This window comes from Erpetoichthys calabaricus, chromosome 4, assembly GCF_900747795.2.
Source record: "Erpetoichthys calabaricus chromosome 4, fErpCal1.3, whole genome shotgun sequence".
Taxonomy (NCBI): domain Eukaryota; kingdom Metazoa; phylum Chordata; class Cladistia; order Polypteriformes; family Polypteridae; genus Erpetoichthys; species Erpetoichthys calabaricus.
This window is the reverse complement of record NC_041397.2, coordinates 328126505-328149899: the sequence shown is the minus strand read 5'-3', so window position 1 is coordinate 328149899 and position 23395 is coordinate 328126505. Positions and strand designations below refer to the sequence as shown.

At 44.1% G+C, this 23395-nt stretch overlaps 2 protein-coding genes and 1 long non-coding RNA gene across 4 annotated transcripts in view; 1 reads left to right on the top strand and 2 right to left on the bottom strand.

The window, feature by feature from the left end:
• The window catches only part of LOC127527388 (uncharacterized), a 236632-nt gene extending 232266 nt beyond the window's left edge, over positions 1-4366 (bottom strand). The window contains exons 1-2 of the long non-coding RNA XR_007934699.1: positions 4240-4366; positions 3767-3907 (exon numbers count right to left, since the gene is read on the bottom strand). This is a non-coding gene — a long non-coding RNA (uncharacterized LOC127527388). The remainder of the gene's footprint in view (positions 1-3766; positions 3908-4239) is intronic.
• LOC114643553 (protein NLRC5-like) overlaps positions 1-23395 on the bottom strand; it is a 5922889-nt gene that overhangs the window by 2228424 nt on the left and 3671070 nt on the right. The gene's annotated exons all lie outside the window — the stretch shown is intronic.
• Positions 1-23395, top strand: part of LOC114641960 (NACHT, LRR and PYD domains-containing protein 3-like) — a 592098-nt gene that overhangs the window by 165681 nt on the left and 403022 nt on the right. The window lies entirely within an intron of this gene.

Sequence of the window (23395 nt, the reverse complement as noted above, 5' to 3'; positions counted from 1 at the left end):
AGTGCCTTTTACATCTATCTATCTATCTATCTATCTATCTATCTATCTATCTATCTATCTATCTATCTATCTATCTATCTATCTATCTATCTATCTATCTTGACAGTCCAGTTCACTTCTTGTGACCTCAAGTGTCCATCACAATCCCCAGCACTTTCTATTAGTTTCTGATTTCAGTTGTCCCACCTTGTGACCCTGAGTGACATTTGCTCAGCCCCTCTGTGATGTCACTTTTCTGCTCCTGTGCTCCTCTGTTGGTGTCCTGCACATCAGACTTGTGACGTGACCCCATTGTCGTGTATTCTACCCTCACAGCTCGAGTCTCGCCTGTTTCTTAGACAAATCGTCATTTGATTGATGACAATGGTGTCACCCTTTATTACAACGCTGGCACCTTGAACAGGGGACATGTCATCATTTGAATGTTCCAAAGTGTCAGCAGACATCGGCCTTTACCAACGTATTCTAATGTGACATCAAGGACACACAAATGATGGGGGTCCTCAACACGGGGACAGCTGCAGTGGACGCCAATACTCTTTAATGTCACACACGTCATTGTCATTGTCACAGAGTGACTTTTTTAGGATTTATTTAGTTACATGTGTTATTTTTTATTGTTTGCCCTGAAGAAGTCATTGAGAGAATCGCGTTGGCCCTCAGACTGTGAGCTTTATGTGGTCGGACCTCGAGAAGCAGGACCCCTCAAACAGACTGCCATGGGGGCTTCACTTGTGTCTTCAGAACTAAAAGGATTTGCTTGTGATTTAGGACTGAGCTATGAAGAGACGATTGTTTGGTTTCCTTTCACATTCTGTCATATTCTGTCTGTTTATTATGGGATGTGTTGTTGTTCTTTTGATTTGTTTCCTGATCTTCACAGGTGAGTTAATCCTGGTGGTCCGGACTGCTGAATTCCTGATGATTCTCCTCCTTTTCTGCGCCCCTGACGTGTTCTTCTTGTGATCTTCTGATTCTTTTCTCTTTCGGTGGCCCAGCTGCTGTTCTTCTTGTCTTTTTATTCTTTAACTAGTCATTAAGACTGTTACAATAACGGGTGCTAGAACAGTAGTGCATAAACATTAGTAGGAACAGTCTATATTAAATGGCAAGGGACCGTCTATTTTCTGTCACAGTAATACTGGCTTGTATGTGGCTGTAATATCACTGTTTTGTGTATCTTTAATTTTCTCTCGCAGTAATACTGGTTTGTATTTCCGTAAAATGTGTGTAATTTTCTCTGACAGTAATAGTGGCTTTGATGTCCGTAATATGCATTTAATTTTCTGTCACAACAGTGGGCAATCAGCAGAGTCTCCGCAGCAACTGATGTAATGTGTGGCGTGCAGCTGATAATCATGCTTGTGGCGTCTATCCAGCAAGTACTGTGAAGTTTGCCAGCAAGTATTTTAATCTGTGTAATCTTGTATGTGTGGCGTCTCTCCAGCAACGGATTTTATGTGCGCGAAAATAAATCTACTTTTAAAAGTCATCCTATTGTAATATCATGAAAATTCGTATATTTAGGAAAATCCCTTCAATGACTGACACTTTACACTTTACCGGGACAAGCTTCTTAATCACAAATCTGACATCCTCAGAGTGAACACTTGCACAACAACAAACAGTAATCCCACCTTTTTGGGGAAGCTGGTCTCCGCGTCTCAGTACCCGATTGGATTTTTAACGTTTTATGTTTTAGGTCTTACCTCATTTACCGAAATCCGATTGGATCGGCCGCACGATATTTTATAGGTCCCGCCCTCTCTGTCTTGTGTGACGCGTCAGGCGGCCTTTGAAGCATCTGCTTTGAAGCATCGCACCATGCCCCGCGCATGCGCACTTCACCAGAAGACACACACACACGGACACATGGATTTTTTTAAAGAGGATTCTCCGTGTGGTTTGATGTCACTGAGGTGTCAATTGTGTCATTTCTAACACCTACCAGCAGGTGGGGATGCTAGCAGGTCACTCGTGGACAGCAGTGGTCAGCAGTAATGGGGGGTCACTTCACAGTCCACCCAGACCACCTCTGTGACCAGGGGACTGGACTTGGGGATGCTGAGTGTCCATTCAGAGCTCATCCACTGGCTTTATTACAAATTAGGAGAGAAATAATAAAACTGAGGTCACCAGCAGTGAGGCCTTTAGTGGACTGAGGTCAGCTGGTCAGTGGCACCGGTCAGCATGTGACGTGTGAGTGTCAGAAGTGTCACATGTCAGTCCTGTCCACCCTGTCCATTATGTCACTGATCACACAGTCAGTCCAGTCTTTGTCACAATAGACAGACAGAGGGTCCTCATCGTCTAAGTGGTCTGACATCAGGAGAGCCCACCATGACAGACACTCGAGTGTCGCGCTCTCCGATGTCCAGCAGTGACCGGCGTGTCTAACAGGAATCTGTGGATGGAGTCCTGCAAATCATTCAAAGCCCCTCCATGTGCTGAGTCCTCAGTTACAGACACAAATCCAAGGTGGTCCATCCGCTGTCATCGGCTTTGACAAGTCTGTCTGGACCCTCAAGTGCAGGACACTGTCAGCCTCATGTCCTTCACAGTCTTGTTCAGTGTCCACATGTCACTTTGAGTGACTTGTCACCAGTCAGTGTGGCAGGAAGGCAGAAGACCCTGTCAGGTATATAGCGCCTTACCTTATAAGGACAGCGGTGGTCTCAGGGTCAAAGTGCATTTCAGTGAAGATGGCGCAGTCATTGAGCCCTTGTGCTGTGTGTACTTCTGTCTGTCTGTCTGTCCTCACTCATCTCTCTTCTTCTCCTCAGGCTAAGGTCTTGTGGTCTCACCTCGGCCTGCTGCTCAGCTCTCTCCTCGGTCTTCTCGTCTCCAAACTCACGACTGACTGTACTGTGGCTGAGTAACAACAACCTGGGAGATTCAGGGGCTCGTCAGCTGAGTGAGGGGCTCAGGAGTGACAACTGTAAATTAAAAGAACTGATGTGAGTAAAGAGGGGGAGGGGTGGGGGGTGTGAATGTGTTATTGATGGGCGGGCTGATCACATGACAGCACATGGAGTGACCAGAGTGACAGTGACAAGAGGAGCTGACTGAGGTGACAGACAGGAAGGACAACAAAGATAAGGAGAGACAGACAGAGGAAGACGAGGAGGAGGAGGAGTGTGAGATGGACAAGAAGAAGAAGAAATGGACAGCAGCTGAGTGTCCAGCCAGAGACAGGGGGACAAGGACACAGGGCGTTCAGGACAGCAGACAGTGTGGACAGGAGGAGAGGGGGACATGACAGTCTGGGGGCTGAGGGTCATTTGGAACAAACAAGAAAGAGCAGAGCAGCAGACGGGGGGATCAGTGGACATGAGGAAGAAACAAGATGGAGGATGAGAGACGAGCAGGAGATGAAATGAGAGAAGACATGAGAGTGAGGAGGAGAAGAAGAGAAAATGAAGAGAGACGGAGCACTAGAGAGATAGACAGGAAGTGACCGCATGGGGACAGAGGGGGCAACAGCACGTCAACTGGACAGACCACCTTCTTTATGAAATGTGACGCGGCCAGCAGGCCTTCAGAGGATGTTGACCAATCGGTGAGTGGACTGAATGACTGACAGGCCGACACACACGTCATGTGACTTAGCTGAGCACAGACACTGAGAGGAATTCTGGGTGACATCAGGGGGCGTGTCAGTGTGACAGTGCAGTGTGTGTGTGGTGCCCCCTGCTGTTTGTAACTCACACTTGTGTCTCCTCACAGGCTGATGAGTAACGGGATCAGTTGGTGGGAGAAGATGAACCTGTGGTCACTACAGTGGGAGCTGAGCAGGTCTGGACATTATATGATTATCTTCACATGAGAAGACCAGCAGTGGTGATCAGACTGACCCCCCTATCGGTGACGGAGCCCCCCGTCCACTCACCCCTAAATTCTCCTCTTTCTTCTTTTTATTCTCCTCTCAGCTCTGCTCCTCATTTAATAAACTCTCAGCCTGTGTGCTCCTCCTTTAACGTCGCTTTTATTTTTAACACCTTGAGACCCTCAACTGGTGACAGAACTCATGCAGACTCAGACCTGCAGACCCCCGAGTTTCACCACTAGAGGCAGTAAAGCAGTGGGGGGTCATCCTGTAAAAAGCCCCCCAAGTCGCCTGTCCCACCGAGGAGCAAAGAGAGGTGGACAGTCCAGCTGTGGGGTGACAGGGGGCCTGAGGCTGTAGTGACACTGGGGATGAGGCTGTGACAAACCCTAGACAGGACGCTGGTCCATTACAGGACATCATCAGCGCTTGTCTCCATCGTCACTCGGTGTCATTCGAACCCGTGTCTGCTCCGTGTCCCCCAAGTCCTGTCTGCCACCTGCTGATTGTCCTTTGGTGACACTTTAACTCCCATGAGGCTCAGTTTTGATTTTGATTTTCTTTTTTATTCCGTCGTCTCCACTTCACCGTCCCCTCCAATCGTGTCCTCGTAGTGAGCAGCGGCCTGAACAAGTGAGCCATTAAAAAGAAATAAAAGAAAAGACGAGGAGAACATGGAGGAGTGTGGAGATGGGATGGACTGGTGCCGTTCAGTGTGGGGTCCTGACTTGATGTGGACAGACGGCCACTGAGGGACCACCACCTGAACTGAACTGAGGGGGCTTAGAAAATGGATGGACAAACAGAGGGGAATAAACTGAACTGGGAATTAGGAACGAACTGGAAAATAAAATAAGAGTGGGAGTGGGATGAGGGTCTAAAGGAAACAAGTGGGGGACCCCAGCCTGAGGGTGGGCTTCTATAGGACAGCTGGGTAAGAAAAAGAGGAACAGGGACAAGAGTGGGAGAGAAGAAAACAAACAGAGAGATGAACTAAGGGGGGCAAAGAGGAGAGAGTTAGAAAGTGAAGGACAGTCAGTGACACGAGGGGGACGAGGACAGAAGAGGAGGAGGAGGTCATCTCTTTATCACAAATCACAGCAGGATTGTCTGTGAGGGGTTTACAGTCGGTGGTCAAGGGGCCGAGATGAACTGTAGGAGCACAAGTGAGGTCAGAAGGTCCAGAACACACAAGGTCTGTTTGTATGTCATGTAGACTAAGAGAATGAGGTGACCTCCATGTCTTAATGTCTTCTGGACATTCCAATAAAGGGTTAAGAGAATTGGTTTGGATCTGATGAGTGGAAAATACGTCAGAGTGTCATCTGTGTAGCCGTGGAGAGAAATATTGAGTTATTTAAAAATGGATACTAAGAGGAACATGTACAGTGAAATAAAGAATAGGCCGCAGAATAGAGAGGGGCCGAGGATGAGGAGGAGAGGTGGACCACCCTGACTAAAAGCCTCTGTCTGTGAGGTGTGACTGAGCCAAGATGGGCGATGAGGATGTCATGGTCAGCTGGGTCAAATACTGCAGTCAGAGCTAACAGGAACAGGACAGCCGGACCCCCAGAGTCTCTTATTAAAAAGACAAGGAATGGGAGACAGCAGAGAGCGGCCATATCTACAGAAAATGAAGAAGAAAAGCCGACGGACAACACGACAAGGGCAGACATTTGTGTTTCTAAGGTCAGTCGTCTTGTAGGAGATATTAGTGCCATCTTGACTGACTGGCATCATCTGTAGAGTCTGACCTGGGGGTACAGGACACCTTCATGGACAAAAAGACCACCAGACCTTCACTCCATTGAGCCTCAGTTCAGGTTTGAGCAGATCAGTGACACGTGTGAGTTGGTGTGAAGACGTAAAGATGGAGGACATCCTCAGTTATTGGTGACAAAGAGCAGCTGCCTCCATCACTGTGACTGCTGTGATTTGTGAATGTGACTCACCGTTAATAAAATATGAAATACGAGAAACTGTGACAACGGACCCTTTTATGAAGTGACTTGAGAAGTTTCAAATGTCCTAACATCCAAACCACCTGAGCGAGCCACCAAACACACCGGAGTGTCATGTCACCTACGCCCATCACTTTCTGTCCTCGCAGCCCCTCACCTCCCTACCTGCTCGTCGTCTTCTCGTCTTTACTGCTCTTTGTATTCTGAAGTGTAATAAACACAAGTGTGCTGAGGTACGAGAAATAAACTTGGGCCAGGACTGATGATATTTAGATTTAAATGTGTGACGCTGGAGCAACTCATTCTGTGCTAAATGTATTTAAACTGTACACAATATCAACTTCATTTGTGTTAAAAGTACTACAGTGGGACTATTGTAAGTGTACTCTAGTAAAATTAAATTGTATTACTTTATATATACTGTGAGAAGTATCCTGGACACAGACAGACACGATTCTTAAGTCCACCACATGTTTATTATACATAATTATAAGACAAATTATTGTGCACAAACCCAGTGCCTCTGGCACCAATCTCCCCAAAGTCCAGGGGCCTCATGTATAAACGGTGCGTACGCACAGAAATGTTGCGTACGAACGTTTCCACACTCAAATCGCGATGTATAAAACCTAAACTTGGCGTAAAGCCAAGCACATTTCCACAGTACCTCATTCCTTGGCGTACACAATTTCTCCGCTCGGTTTTGCAGACTGGCGGCACCCAGCGTCAAAGCAGTGCTACTGTTCCTGTGTGGTCACCTTTTCTTTCTTAGCTCCACATTCCTGACGCGGCTTTATAAATACACTGAAACTAACTGCATATTGTTTATTAGTGTAATGCATCTGATTATAATTAACCTGTAGCAATATAATGGTCCAGGGAATAGCCATAGTATTCCAAATACCATAACTGCTTTAGCATTGTAACTCTCACTGCATCTTCTTCTGCTTTCAGCTGCTCCCATTAAGGGTTGCCACAGCAGATCATCTTTTTCCATATTACTCTCACTGCACCACTCGGAGTATTTATATCACTGTATCTGAGTTGGGAATCACAGCAGCAGCTGATTGGAAAGAGAATTATCGGTATACAGGATGAAGCACACCCTGCCTCAGCCACGGCAAAATGCATCAAAGACTTCCCTGTACGGACTTCGCGGTTTAGAAAACGTTTCATCCCAAGAACTCTAAACGCACTCAATCAGTCCATCAAGTGTTCCTTGTAGAACTGTTTGGACTTATAAGTACAATCACCTCACTGTAAACTTGCACTACAGTTATAATATTGCACAACCTGCGCCACTTTATAAAGCGCGTATTTACATATGATGACGATATCATTTTTTAGATGAAATGCACCAAAATATGTTGATTATATTATACAGATAAAACTTTAACTTCATTTAAATAATCTTTATTGTTAATAATTAAACGTGAGGACACGGTGCCGCAGCGCTAGCTAGTTCAGGGATTGTTCCTGCATTGCGTTGTATTCTTGTGCTGACGTGACACTGGAAAGATAGACGGATAGAACAATTCAACATGTACTACGAAGATATTTCAATGTTCCTTAAAAGTTTTGAAGAATCGGCGTTCTAAGCTTACAAATGGCTTCACGTCTATTACATAGCTGATTGTGTGGCGATTGGGTATTTGGAGAAAGAAAAGTAAGGACAGGAATTGGGGGTTAGTACGTTTGAAAGAGACAGTACTGCTGTGATAAATTATTTCATTGAAGGTTGCGCATGGCGCAGCAAGCCTCTTGCGTGAGATATGAACAAGCACTGTGCCACCATGTTCCCATGTATAATAACATGCTTTCATTTATATCATCATGAAAAAGATATCACGTATACATCTCAGTATTTTAATTATTCAGAGAGCTGTAATATCTCGAATGTAATGGATTATGTGTCCTGTCGGAGAAAGAGAAAGAACGGAAGCACGTAGTGATTCACACACATAGAGCACATAGAAGATCAAACACAGAACAATGCATTTAATGTGCTACTTTAGTTACAATGGGATTTGAGAAACTAGTAAATTAAACGACTTTAAGATGAAGTTTATGATGTTCTACTTTAATGACAAAATAAACTACTTGATTAAAGTGGAAATTTGTGATTTGTGTGCCTTTTTTTTGTCTGTACCCTAATAAGCTTTCATATGACACTCAGACGGTGGGCTACGACTCGCCTTTTCACGGCGACTTTGATATGTGATTTCTTTTTTATTTCGGGCACTGTGCGACTTTGTGAATTTGATCTTTCGAGTTTTTCCGACACTCTGTCACTCGATCAACTTTCTTTTGTTGATTATACCACTTTTAAACCAACAAATAGTACGTTTTTCCTTTGCCTCCACTTGGTATTCGCTGAAATTCTTATATTTTCTCCCGTGCTTTTCCCATTGTCTTTTCTCAGAAGGCTATTTATATCGATTTGCATATTCAAAGAGGCGTAATTCTGGGAGGAGTAGGGGGCGGGACAAAAGGCGCGTGCACGTGCGTTACTTTTCACGCTGATCGAGATTTATGTAGTGGAAGAACGTGAAAGTTTGCGTACGTACAGATTCCTGCATCTGGATTTTTCTGTGCGTACGCACATTCCCGCTTTTGTTCTTACGCCATGTTATAGTGTGAGTTCTACACACAGCATTATACATGAGGCCCCAGGCCTCTTTCACACTCTGCCTGCTCGTCAGGCCGTCTCCTCTCTCCTGCCTTCAAACTTCATCCACTCCTCACCCGACTCCAGTCCTCCTTTGCAGGGAGGCGGCCCCTTTTATAAGTACCCGAATGGTTTCCAGGTGATCCCCGACACTCCCTAGACACTCCCCTGTGTGGTGGAAGTGCCGGCTGTGTTCCCGGAAGCCCTCCGGGTATTCCCAGTCTTCTTCCCCCAAGCACTTCCTGGTGTGGCGGAAGTGTTGGGGTTCCGGGTCCTTCAGGCATGGGGGTGCCCCCTGGCGGAGACCACGGGCCCCTACAGGGTTGGGCTTCCAAGCCCAGCACCCGTGGCCCCCAAAGGAACCAGGGCGGTCACCCCCTCATGGTCTGGAGGAGGCATGAGCCCTCCTCCTGTCTTCCTGGGCGTCCCAGCTGGGTGTCACCCCCAGCTGCGTGCCACAATACTTTTAAAAAATCCACAAAATCTTACATTAGATTTAGAATGAACTTTTATCAATTACAAGTGCACTATTATTACTGGTGGCATGGTGGTACAATGGGTAGCGCTGCTGCCTCGCAGAAAGGAGACCCGTCTGGGTTCACTTCCCAGGTCCTCCCAGTGTGGAGTTTGCATGTTCTCCCTGAGTCCAAAGATATGCAGGTTAGATGTATTGGTGGTCCTAAATTGTGTGTGTGTGTGTGTGTGTGTATCCTGCGGTGGGCTGGCACCCTGCCCGGGGTTTGTTTCCTGCCTTGCACCCTGTGCTGACTGGGATTGGCTCCAGCAGACCCCCGTGACCCTGTGTTCGGATTCAGCGGGTTGGAAAATGGATGGATGGATGGATGAAACTCTTACATGCTCCACTTTAAAAGACAAAACACGCTGCTGAGTTTTAGCGAGCAAGTCTTCTCCAGCACTGTAAGCCAGAAGCACCGCTCACGGTTTACAACTTTTACACCAAGAAGCAGAACAGCTGACTGAGAGCGTTTATGATGCCAGCTTCTGAGATATGTGGGTGGATGAGAGCATAGAGGAGTTTCTAGATGTTGAAAACTTCTGGAAATATCCCAGGATGCTCTTCTGCTTCTTATGTGGTTCAAATTGGGTTTGTGGTCCAAATCAGGTAGTGACAGCTAGTGATGGGTGGAGTGAAGCCTCACAGAGGATCGAAACATTTGAATCAACTGTGTTGGAAATCGTGTTGTTGGTTGAAAGCATTCGACACTCGCCTCTCTAGTGACATCTCCTGGCCATTTGCATTAACGTTACAAAAACTCCTTATCAAGTACATTGAGGTCTCTAAAACTTTCATTTATCGCTGCTACGGTTTGACAGTGGAGTCCAGTGTCTGATGTCTAAAATATATATCTCTCTATTATATAACAAAAATCCTGCAACAAGACGACACTTTTTGGAAGATTTTTGTCAAGTTCCACGAGATGAGACTTTGGCCATGAGATTTTTTCAAGTCGCGCCCTCCTCTCAACCACATTCAGCCACGCACACGGTAATCTCACCTCTCATTCGTGTGAATGCTTTTGGCAGACAGTTTGTGTTCTCTCAGCTCTTATAAATTGTAACGTCAAATCTTATTGAAGAATTTCATCATGAAGGGTTATCAACAGAAAAAATGAGCACACGGGCAATCCTAGCACTGAGAAACGATGAAGTCAAATGAATTAACACCAAAAATGTCGATCGGTTACACAGCAAATTGGTGAGTAGACTCTGCTGAAACAGTTGGTGCTGATGATGTGGAAGATGAAAACATCAACTTACAATATCAGGAAGAATCTCCACAACCGTTAACACCTCCAGTCTTCCTCCACATGAATTACTGAAGACAGAAGGACGTATCAAGAAAGGTAATGTAGTACGTCTTCAGGGGATAACATGAGACACCAAAGGAGATCTTGATATGTCATTCATATTAAAACGTTGACAGTTTCACGTTACAATAGCTTTGGCAAAGACAATTAGCAAATCTCAGAGCCAAACATTCGAAAAAGTTGTTTTATTTAATAGAGAGAAAGAAACGAAATTCAATCTCAGGCAGTTATACGGGCGTTCAATGCGATATTGACGAAAATTTAATTCAAAAAATTGCTTTTTACTGATTTTTTTACAGTAAAAGTGTAAGATTAAAAATTATTTGTGTGTTAATTTCAAAGCCAAACAAAACAAAATTGTATTACGCAACAAATAACTCTAACGCAACATGAAACATAATTTATTTTGAAATTATTACGTTTTACTCTTTTTTAATATGGTTTATTACTCGCTGTAATGTTAAATAGTTCTATTATGCACATGTAACAATTCCCATGAAAATAAAAATCTGTTTAATTTGAACACCCGCATCCCCACACGCGAGCAGCAGAACTGCAAAGAGGCTGGCGCATAGCGCAGGTACGGGGGCTGGCGAGCAGGGGGCAGATATATATATATAATATATATATATATATATATATATATATATATATATATATATATATATATATATATATATATATATATATATGTGAAAGGCACTCAATAAATGTAACATTATTATTATTATTTTTATTATTATTATTATTATTATTATTATACACAGGGGTGCACAAAAGTGGGCTTACAGTTACAAGTTCACTTGAATAATTATAATTATATTATCCATCCAGCTATATCCTAACTACAGGGTCACGGGGGTCTGTGGAGCCAATCCCAGCCAACACAGGGCACAAGACAGGAAACAAACCCCAGGCAGGGCGCCAGCCCACCTCAGGGCACACACACACACACACACACACACACACACACACACATACTAGGGACAATTTAGAATCGCCAGTCCACCTAACCTGCATGTCTTTGGGAGGACACCCACTCGGACACGGGGAGAACATACAAACTCCACACAGGGAGGACCCGGGAAGCAAACCCAGACGGGTCTCCTTACTGTGAGGCAGCAGTGCTACCCACTGTGCCACCGTGCTGCCCTAATTATATTATTCTAATTCTATTATAATTATAACCTGCATATCGTTTTCCATACAAACAACTATAAACCTACTTTTGCCGACCCCACAGAGTGTAAAATGAACTCACAGGAAGAGTGTCATGTAGCCAGGACAAGTGGGCAAAAGCATTATTACATCTGCCTCGTATGCTACATGACCTTCTGCCTCTGAGCCTGCTTGACCCTCTGCACCTGAGGGGACTTAGAATTTTTCCCAGCCTCTGTTGTAAACTACATGACCCTCTGCTTGCCTTGGTTACACGACCCTCTGCCTCCCAGCTGGCATGACCCATTGCCCTCCCCAGCTACATGACCTCTGCTACTCCATTGGGCCCCATACCACTCCTGCCTCTTTTAAGTCACATGACCCTCTGCCTTTTTGACTATTAAGCCCCACCACCATCTTTAAATCAGAGTTCACGGTCTTCACAGCCCCAGGCCAGAGGCAAATGGACATCTGCTCATGTAGCCACCTGACCTGTCACGTGTGCAAAGTCCCTGGATCATCATCTGGGCATGTAGGTGACATGGGGAAGGGGAAGTGGAAGGGGACAAAAGGTTGGCTCGAGGGCTGACTTTCAGTAGATCTCAGCGAGGGAGCTGCTCTGCTACGTATGACACCTGACCCAGAATCAGGTCATCTACAAATTATTTAGCACCAGATTCCCTACGAACTTGCAGTGCAGAAGAAGAAAAGGGAGCGGCTACTCATCTGTGTTGCTCCCCAGCCCCGTCTCGAATGGACCCTCTGCGCCAGTCCGTCCCTCACGAGGAGGGCAGCCTCCGGCTAACCCTGGCCCACCGAGTCTCCGCGGCACTATGGTATCGTCACGTTTAGGTGGGGTTCTCACTTAGAAGCGTTCAGTCATAATCCTGCAGATGGTAGCTTCGCACCATTGACTCCTCAACTAAGCACATACACCAAATGTTTGAACCTGTGGTTCATCTCGTACCGAGCAGGATTGCTATTTGCAGAACACAATCATCAGTAGGGTAAAACTAACCTGTCTCACGACGGTCTAAACCCAGCTCACGTTCCCTGTTAGTGGGTGAACATTCTAACGCTTGGTGAATTCTGCTTCACAATGATAGGAAGAGCCGACATTGAAGGATCAAAAAGCGACATCGCTATGAACACTTGGCCACCACAAACCAGTCATCCCTGTGGTAACTTTTCTGACACCTCCTGCATGAAACCCAAAAAGCCAGAAGGATTGTGTGGCCCCTCTTTCACAGTCTGTACTCATACTGAAAATCAAGATCAAGCGAGCTTTTGACCTTCTGCTCCACAGCAGGTTTCTGGCCTTCCTGAGCTCACCTTAGGACACCTCCATTACGTTTTGACAGGTGTACCACCCCCGTCAATTCCCCACCTGCCACTGTACCCGGAGCGGGTCGCGCCTGAGGGTGTCTCGGGTGCTTGACAACAGAAGGGAGAGCTCCCCCTCCTGCCTCACCAGGTAAGAGTAGTGGTAGTTTACTGGCAGTGCCCCAGGCAAGCCCAGCAGCCTCCCACTTATTCTACGCCTCTCATGTCTCTGCACAGTGCCAGACTAGAGTCAAGCTCAACACGGTCTTCTTCCCCCACTGATTCTGCCAAGCCCGTACCCTTGGCTGTGGTTTCACTAGATAGTAGGTAGGAACAGTGGGAATCTCGTTCATCCATTCATGTGCGTCACTAATTAGATGACGAGGCATTTGTCTAGTTTGGAGCCCGTTGCCAGGGATATATCGAATTTTAATGTTGCTTGTCAACCGTGCCCCTCAGGTCGACCTTCATGCCCATCTGCCTTGTCCTCATGTCATCTAAGTGATGCAGTGCATGCACCCCTTACGGCCAAGAACAGCAAACACTGCTTGGTATGGTTTGGGGGACGTAATCATTACGAGATTCCTCTTTGGAACGCAGCCAGGGAGGCTCAATTCAGAACGTGCCCAGAAAGGCCCATGTCTCATGTTATGGGTACTAATTCCTGGCCCAGTCCCCTGAATCTTATGGGTATTATGTCTAATTGTAGGAATGGGAGTATGTTATGGCCTCTGAAAGGCATGTCTGGTGAGTAGTGAGACGTGAAAGTATTTTTCTGCTCTTTTCAGTGTGTGTATTCGAGTTCTGTGAAGTAATGGTTAAGTGTGTATAACAAAGTGATTTATGTTTGACCGGCTGTACTAGTGTTGGATTTTTTTTCCTGTTGGTTATCTTAATTAAGAGACAACATTATTTCATAGGATTGAGTTATGTACGGGATGTGTGGTGTCAAGAGTGAACGGCGGTGTGATTTGCCCGATCCTTACAGCTGTGACCCCTCGGGTAAGGATCAAAGAGGAGGTTGAGATTCTACCAGCAATTCATGTAGAATGCTCATGGGACATTGTCCTCTAAGAAGTTTTGTTTTTACAGGATCTGTAATGATCTGGCTGCCAGCACTAGTGACTCCAAGAGTTATGGTTGGTTAGACCCTTGGCCATAGCTCTTTGAGGGAGATTTACTGATGAGTGCCAGGAAGGCTCTGATGAGGCTGACAGAGTCGTGCTCCCTGGTGAACACTGCTGGCTCTACCGTCGCCAACCCGCATCTACCTAATGGTTTCTTCCTACGTTGTCAACCATGGGTCTTAAGCCAGCCATAATCATTGTCCGGCAGTCAACAACGTTAGCTCTCAATATTGGGGTGCAGGGGCCGATGTCGATGAGCCCGAGGAGTGGGTCTGCCGAGCAGCAACCCTGGACCAGGTCCAAGACTCTAGCCTGGCTCATGAGGGTTGTGATTGAAGTGGGACAATGATCACCTTATAAAGGCAACCTGCTTTCATTGAGATTCCTCTTGGCAGCTCTCTATGACAGCAGCTGTTGATAACTTGTGTTCGGTCCATGCCACTTCCATCATCGATTGTTCACTCATTTTTTGTTTCAATAAGAAGGTCTTTCACTCCTTCTGAAATAGTTATTATTTGTTATTGGACCTTCATTTACATAATTTTTACATAGAACTGTAATGACTTGTACAATATTTTCGAGTAGAGGGACTAATGGCCAAATGGCCCCCCCACCCGGCTTGAGATAGTAAATGTTTTATTGAGTCATTACTTTGCATTCTGGTATAATATATGTAATTCAGTCAATTCATGCTGTTTGCACACAGGAGCCACATCCTGATCATAAGGGTGACCCTCAGACAGGCGTGGCCCTAGGAGGGGTGGATTTCACCCAGGTTCCAGAGTTCTCCACCAGGCACAGCCGGCCCAGCCTCGGCCCCTCTGGAACTCCGGCGGTGGTACATTCGAAAAATGTTCTAATTCCATACCCAAAACAGGCTTTGGGAGGGGTACCAGAATGAGGTGGATTTCACCCAGGCTCCACAGTTCTACCCCGGGTATGCCAGGCCCGGGCTGGGCTCCTCTGGACATCCTGCCGTAGGACGTGCGAAACATTTTCTAAGTCCAGACCCAAAACGAGGCTTCATGAGGGGTGCTAGGCTGAGGCTGATTTTGAACGGGCTTCCCGGTTCTCCCCCGGGCATGGCTGGACCTTCTGCGACCCTATAGGACTTCTGTTTCGCATCCAGGGATGCCTCATGGCAGCCAAACTAATAATATGCACGAACATATCAGCTGAGATAGGACTTCCGAGAAGGTATCGTTGTGCCATTCTAATTTACAAGACAAATGTGAGCCAAAGGCCTGCTGCCAGGACTGCTGATGCTCCCTTAGAAGAATGATTTAGACATGGAGTCATGTAGAAGGTTTTTACATGACCCCATTTCTGCTTTGATACTACATGATCCTCTGCCTTTTTTTTCCATGACCCCGCATCTGCTTTGTTTCTACATGACCCCATGTCTGATGTTATTGTTATTAATACTTTATTTTCATCATTCAGATAATACCATTTTTTTCTTGTTGTGATATGGTCACCACCATTTTGTCTTTAGCTTTTGTGTGGCCATGGCTGTGTTGCTTACAGACGTCTATGCCTATTGCTGTGATGTGATGGTTAAGTCACAGGATATGTTAGGTTATCATGTTCAGTCCATAAGAGATGGTGTCTTGCAACCACCTGAGTACTAAATGCCATGCATAGATGTCTCTGTGCTTATCTTTAGAGTACAAGAAGGTAAAAGGGGAAAGACTCAGAGAAATTAGCACCAGGTCCCTGGCTTTGTTTCTTTGACTTTGTATTCTTTCCTTTGTGTTTTACATTTGACTGTTAATTTCTCTTTTGTCTCTCTGTGTTTAGATCTTTGGCCTTTTCCTGACCATGATCTTGCTTACTTCTCTTAATATATTTTACCCGGTTCTTTATTTTTCTGACCTTGCCTCACAATACAAATTCCTCAGATCTTTTGAATTTCTCTCTAAATGATCTCAGGTCCCACACACCCTGTCTGATCAGACTCCCTGTTAAGCGTCGCTCTCACCTGCGTTTTTATTATTTAAGTGTGAATATCTTTCAGATGGACATATTAATGTCTAGCCTTTGGTCAGGAGATTCTGATTTGTTTTAACTTCATTAACCCTTTGTTTATTTACCTTCCACCCCTCTGCTTTTTTATCCCTGAATTGTAAAACTCAGGGCTGTGAATCTTTACTTAACTGACTGATTGGCATTTTATTTTGAATTTCTAATTATTAAGGAATCTACCATTGAATGTATTGCTCATGTGAGGATGGCAGGTGTGTGAATGTCCATTTCAGGTTCAAGGGGCTCATTTTTGGGTCAAGGCCACCTAAACACAAGTATTGTAGTGAGGACAATGGTTGGCTGAAATACGAGATAACAGACATGAGAGAGAAATGTGTGCGTTCTCCATGGGAAAGTGTCAGTGTGGCTTAGCAGTTACAGCAGATGTCATAACAGGTCTTAGGCTACCGGGAGCAGAACATGTCAAAGAAGGTGATGGACAGATATGAACACTACAGATAAGAACAGGCCATTCAGCCCAACAAAGCTTGCCAGTCCTGTCCACTTATTTCTTCCAAAAAAACATCAAGTCGAGTTTTGAAAGTCCCTAACGTCTTACTGTCCACCACACTACTTGGTCTCTTATTCCAGGTGTCTCTCGTTCTTTGTGTAAAGAAAAACTTCCTAATGTTTATGTGAAGTTTCCCCTTCACAAGTTTCCAACTCTGTCCCCGTGTTCTTGATGAATTCATTTTAAACTCTCTGTCTCGATCCATTGGACTAATTCACTTCTTAATTTTAAACTCTTCAATCAGGTCAAATCCTAATCTTTTTTTGCTTAAACTGTACAGCAGGGGTGTCAAATTCAATTGCACAGGTGGCCAAAAACTCAAAGCACACTTTAGGTCGAGGGCCGAACAGGATGAACATTTATTATTTATTTACAGACTACAACTAAATGTTTATTTGAACATAAATATGAATCAAAACAAACAGGATACAATATTATTCCAAAATAAATAAACTTAAGTTAAAATAACTTAAAATATTTTGCTCTTCATACAAATATCTCCTGTCAAAATTAAATAGATTCAAAATATTAACATTCTGCAAAAAAACTGAAAATATAGATAAAAATTGTGCTCTTAAGTAAAAGTGAAAATAATAACAAATCAGAATTTCCATTTTATATGTTCTTATGCCATTTTGTCAGAGCTGGATGCTTGGCATCTTTTTTTGGTAACAAGTTTGTTTAAGTTTGGGGTTAGGTTCTGTGTTGTGGGGATTCTCAGGGTGGACTGCCGGTGTTCATCAGTGAGCCGACTCCTGTGTTATGTTTTCTTAATCTTCATCACAGAGAACAGCTTCTCACACAGATATGTGCTACCAAACATACACAAGGTTTGAGCTGCATGTAGACGGAGCTGGGGCATTGCTTCAGGAATGAAGTGAATGAAATGTGCGGCCCCACAGTACTTTGCCTTTAATGTTCCATTACACTGCAGCTCTATCAGCTCCATCTGAATCTGTACAGGTGCAGTTTCACCGTCGACGACAAATGGGTTGTGAAGAAGGTCGAAATTACTTTTCTGTGCTTCAAAGTCACCAAAGCGCCGTGCGAACTCCGTGTGAGGTGCGCTCAGTTTATCAGTAAAGTGTGCATTTGGGAACACCGTGGTGCTGACGTGGTTCAACATTACTTGACAACAGGGAAAGTGAGACAAGTTGCATTGGTGCATTTGTGTCTCCCATAAGCGCAGCTTCACTTGAAATGCCTTCACTGCATCACACATATCAGTGATCATGCGGTCCCGTCCTTTGAGCTGAAGGTTTAAGATGCTGAGATGAGCAGTTATGTCAGCCAGAAACGCCAACTCACATTTCCACTTTTCATCCCGCAGAACTGTGGAGTCTTTTCCTTTACTGTCCATGAACTGACAGATTTCCTCATCACAGTTCAAAAACTCTATTGAGAACTTTTCCCTGACTTAGCCACCGCACCTCTGTATGATAAGGGATGTCGCCAAACTCTGAATTTATTTCCTGCAAAAAAGACTGGAATTGGCGGTGATTTAAACCTTTGGCTCTGATAAAGTTTACGGTTTGTGTTACAGTGCTCATTACTTGTTCCATTTTTAGGACTTTACCACACAGCATATCCTGGTGTATGATGCAGTGATATGCTGTCAGCTCACCAGTACAGTTCTCCTTCTGCATCTTTAACCACATCCTTCCCACTAGTCCACTTTTTTCACCGCTCATCACCGGTGCTCCAGCTGTTGTAAGTGCAACAAGTTTGTCCCAGGGCAGTTTCATGTCGGTTACACTTTGACATACGTTTTCAAAAATGTCTTTACCTGTCGTTGTCCCGTGCATCGATTTAATGTCCAATATTTCCTCTGTCACGCACAAACTGGAGTCCACTCCACGGATGAAGATGGCCAGCTGTGCAGTGTCAATTGTGTCAGTACTTTCATCCACAGCAATGGAGAATACAACAAAGTCTTTGTCTCTTTCAATCAACTGTGTTTTCAAATCAGTAGCCATCTCACAAACCCGATCAGCAACTATATTTCTGCTAAGGCTTACATTTGCAAACACCTGCTTTCTGTCTGGACAGAAGACGTCGCACACTTTCATCATGCAGCTCATCAGAAACTCTCCCTCAGTAAATGGCCGGGCTGATTTGGCTATCTCCTCTGCCACAATAAAACTTGCTTTCACAGCAGCTTCACTTTGTGATTTTGCTTTGGTGAAAAACGTCTGCTGTGATGTCAGATTCCTCTTCAACTCTTCTTCCTTTTGTAGCTTCTGCTTTGCATTCAGGTTTTTCAACTTCTCCTGATGTTTTGTCTCGTAGTGACACCTTAGGTTATATTCCTTAATTATAGACACATTACCTCCACAAATAAGACACACCGGTTTACCGGCAATGTCAGTAAACATATACTCAGCCTCCCAGCGGTTTTGAAAGGCTCTGTTTTCAGAATCAGCTTTTCTCTTGGATAGCTTTGACTTGAAATTAGGATTGTATGCATCAACAGACGCTTGATTGATCTGACATAATTGACACGGGAATGATCGCAGGTAGCCTATCGTTTGGTAAGACGGCTGTCGCACTGTATTATGGGATTTGTAGTTTGTGTGTTATTGGCACTTCATATCACCGGGCCATTAAAAAAAGATATAGAAAATAATCTCACGGGCCGGATATAATTGTACGCCGGGCCAGATGTGGCCCTAGGGTGAATTCACTGCATGTTAAGTGTAAGGTGAATGTTAATGCCGAGCAACATCCAAGAGCAACGCAATACAATTCAATGCAGGTTCTGAAATGATCATCCTAGCAGTGCCATTTTCATAACGAAAACGAGAACTAGAACTAAAAATATTGTTTTTCGTTTTACAAGAACGAGAACAGAAATTAAAGCAAACAGAGAAACTTAAACTTAATAAAAATAAAAATTAGTGATATGTGAACGAACTAAAACGAGATCAAAAATTGAGCAAAAAAACAGCAATAGCATTTTTGTTCAATCTGGTCCAGTCGTACAGAGGGGTTGTTTGTCGGTCGCCCTGAGCGTTCAGTTAAGTTGCACTGCTCACTATGCGGTGATCTTGTACCTTGGGCTTACTGTAGTCATGTGGCACAACTTACGTAAAGGACCGTTGTTCATTTGTTGAGCACATTTGGCTTGTCGGGTTGAAGCAGTAAGCACGTGTGGTTGACAATGGCGAGTTTTGCACAGATGTTTGCGGGTAGAAAGCGAGAAAGTAACATGTGGAAATAATTTATTTACAACGCAGATGATAATTAAAGCAAATGTAGCGTGTGAGAAGAAGAAAAGATTCTCGGAGTTTCAGTGCAGGACCAGCTGGATCAGCACTTAGTGGAAGTCCAGCACTTCTCTGGCACCAGGACTGCACTTCTTACAGGGACATGCAGTCTCACCTGTCATCATAAAAAGTAGAAAAACTAATAATGATAGCATAAAATAAATTTGTCCACTGGTCTATGCTATAAATTTGTTTTCTGTATTATTCCAACCATTTTGATCATTTTTATTGTCAAAATTGCTGAATGTGCGCTTTTCCTGATTAAATTCAGGGGGGAAACGTGATGTGCGGCAGCGACGAGATAAGCCAAGCCGAGCTGAGCCTCAGACTGTGCTATCCCTCACACACTGGGCTGATGCGTGCAATTGGTGCGTGCCTGTTGCTGTCTCTCTGTATGTCGCTTATATAATGTTTATAGACACTTTATACACCCTGGCTTTCCACAGTCTGGCTAATATCTTTAATGAATGTGTGTGAGATATTTAGTCTTGCTGATCAGACATAAAACCCCAGTGATGAGGCACAAGGTGAGTGAGGCAGACAGTACTGTGCTGCATGTCAACCCAACAGGTGCTTGTCGCTGCTGTTCTTCTACGCAGAGGCACCAATAAGTTAGCGACATCAGAAAGTCAAGTGCACTGCAGCAGGCCATTTGTTTTATTTTTTGTTCCAACTGACTGACAAAACGGAAGATTAAGATTTTTAAAACTAAAGGAAAATAAGGAGGACTTTTACAAGAAAGTGACAGAGATTGTCATGGATAAGGATAGGCGCATGGACTTCATTTACATAAGATAAGACTGTAAACAGTTTAAAGTTTTATAAAAAATGGGATCACACTAACTTTTGACCTTAAATAAAATATTCTTTTGTTTTCCTTGTTATCCTTTTGTTATACAGTCTGTATTAAAATTGATCAAAGAGTCAGAATTAAAAGCTTTTAAAAACAAGTAACTATTTCAATCAAGGTCAAAATTTAAATCAATTTTTTTTTGTACACCACTCTGTACTTTGATTTGTAATAATAATAATAATAATAATAATAATAATAATAATAATAATAATAATAATAAAAGTACACTGCACAACAATTTTTTTGAAAAGTCTTACTTCCTGAAAAGTTTTTACGGATTGTGACTGGGTATGCACAAATATAGTTTTGGTTTTACTGCATTATGTAGGAACTCTGAGAAATAGACATTTATATGTTTACTGACAATAACGTATTTAGTCACGTTTATGTTTCACATAAGCTATTAAATTCAACAGAATTCAAAGTGTTTCTTTTATATTCAATGTCTGGTGCATCACGTTTCAGTGTCCAACAGTAGTCAGCAAGCATTGGCGGATTACAGTTGCCCTGGTATGGTTTCTCCATAGTAGCAATGTCCTGGTGAAACCTTTCACCGTGTCCGTCACTGACAGCACCGAGATTTGCGGGGAAGAAGTCCAAGTGTGAGTGGAGGAACTGAATCTTGAGTGACATGTTGCACTTCATTGTCTTGTATGCTTTGAGAAGTTTGTCTACCAGCTGAATGGAGTTTGGGGCTCTGTAATTACCCAGAAAATTGTCAACAACGTCTTTGAAGGCTTTCCAGGCAATTTTTTCCGGTCCAACTAACGGATCTTCAAACTGCTTGTCATTAATAACATGTCTGATCTGGGAGCCAACAAAAATGCCCTCTTTGATCTTGGCGTCAGTTATTCTTTGGAACATCTGTCTCAAATAACGAAAACCTTTGCCTTCCTTGTTCAGTGCTTTCACAGACTTCTTCATTATTCCCAGTTTTATGTGAAGAGGAGGCAAAAATATTCACATTCATTGACATTCTCATTCACAGATGAGACAACAGTACTTTGTATAGCCGAGCTGCAGTCCTAGTAACAGAGCAACGACTTTAAGATCTCCATAGATATTCCAGTTGTACCTGCTATACTGGACGTGCTTCAGCCACAGTTCCATATTCTCATACGTTTCTTTCATGTGTGCTGCATAGCCAACAGGTACCGAAGTATAAACGTTGCCATTGTGTAGCAGAACAGCTTTCAGACTTTACATTGACTAATCAATGAAGAGACGCCACTCTTCCGGGTTGTGATCACAACCCAAGGCCGAGAACAATCCTTCAATGTCACAACAGAAACAGAGACTGTCGACTTGTGCAAAAAATTTGGTTATATCAAGATGTTGGCCTTGAAACACAGAAATTTTCGTACTTGGTGACAGAAAACACCATTCCTGCAGTCTCAAACCCAGCAGCTCGGCCTTTGCTTTTGACAGACCCAAATGTCTGACCAAATCATTCAATTCGAACTGTGTTATCAGATGTGGATCGCCTGATGAGCACGGTTCAAAATCTGGGTCAATGTCACTGTCAGTACCCTGCATTGCAGTTTCTTCATCTGGTTCGTCTAAGGTCCAATCCTCTGGTGGTTGCACGACTGGAAGACTGTCGTCATGTGGCATGGGTCTCATTGCTGAAGGCAGATTAAGACATTCAATTGACTTCTTCTTTTTGGCAGAGAAACCAGACACATTAGTCAAACAGAAGTAACAGTCTGTCACATGGTCTTTCTGTTCTCACCATATGATCGGAACAGCAAACGGCATCGTCTTTCAAGTGCCTCTGAGCCAGGCTCTCAGACTGACAGCACATGTCGCACAGCAAATGTGAGGAGCCCATTCCTTGTCTGGATCACCAATTTTGCAGCCGAAATACAGATGATAAGCTTTCTTCACAAGAGCAGTCATCCAACATCTCTGAGGCACAAGTGTATATTCGCCACAGGTATAGCAGAATGTATCGTGGCTGTTATGACATTGATGAGACATATCGCCAGACACCTAAACGTCTACAGCATCAAGCTTACTTACTGTGATATTGCTACAGATACTATACTTTACTATACTGATACTCTACATACACACTGACTATCGAGATTAACCACATTAGCAGGATCGGTGTATGCAGGCCACCTTTATAAATGCGGAGACAGCGTCAAGCTCGTTCAGACCTGCCCAGGATGTCAGCTTCCACAGAACAGCTTCCAACCTGCCCTGATTCCATGGCTGGACATGCCCAGGCTGCACAAACCGTTGTTGATAAGTCACTTACAGGAGCGAAAATGTTTGGATACAAATATAAGAAAAAATCATGACAAAACTGAAGATACGTGATGGTCATGATATTCATGATCAGCACCCATAAATCTATAAGAAACACCCAACAGTGTTCAAGAAGCAAAAGCTTTGTTGTGCAGTGGTATGAATTGTGAAATTGCAATGGTGGAGTAAATGTGCTCTCTCAGCTCTCTCACCGCTATAAATGTAACGTTCTTTCTTAGCCAAATATGTGCCTTACCTATCTGTGTGTACAGAATGCTGATGAGATATGAAACATAACCGGTAGTCAATGTGCACGCTGCCAGGTGAATAGTGAATAAGCTACCCTTTTGGGTTTATATATCTGTAACTCTGACTCTGAAGGAGTCTGTGCCTCACCAGCCATGAACCTCACCGCACGTCACTGCCCTTCAGTACTGGCAGCAGAAATCGTCAACATACAGTCTGCGGGCGCCAGTGGCCGAGGACCTCGTCTGTGTACCTGCATTACAGACGCTCATCAAGTGAATATTTTCACTGTGTGGCTATCTGTGCAGTGGATGTCGTTACAACATGAACAAATCTCTCAAAATGGGTG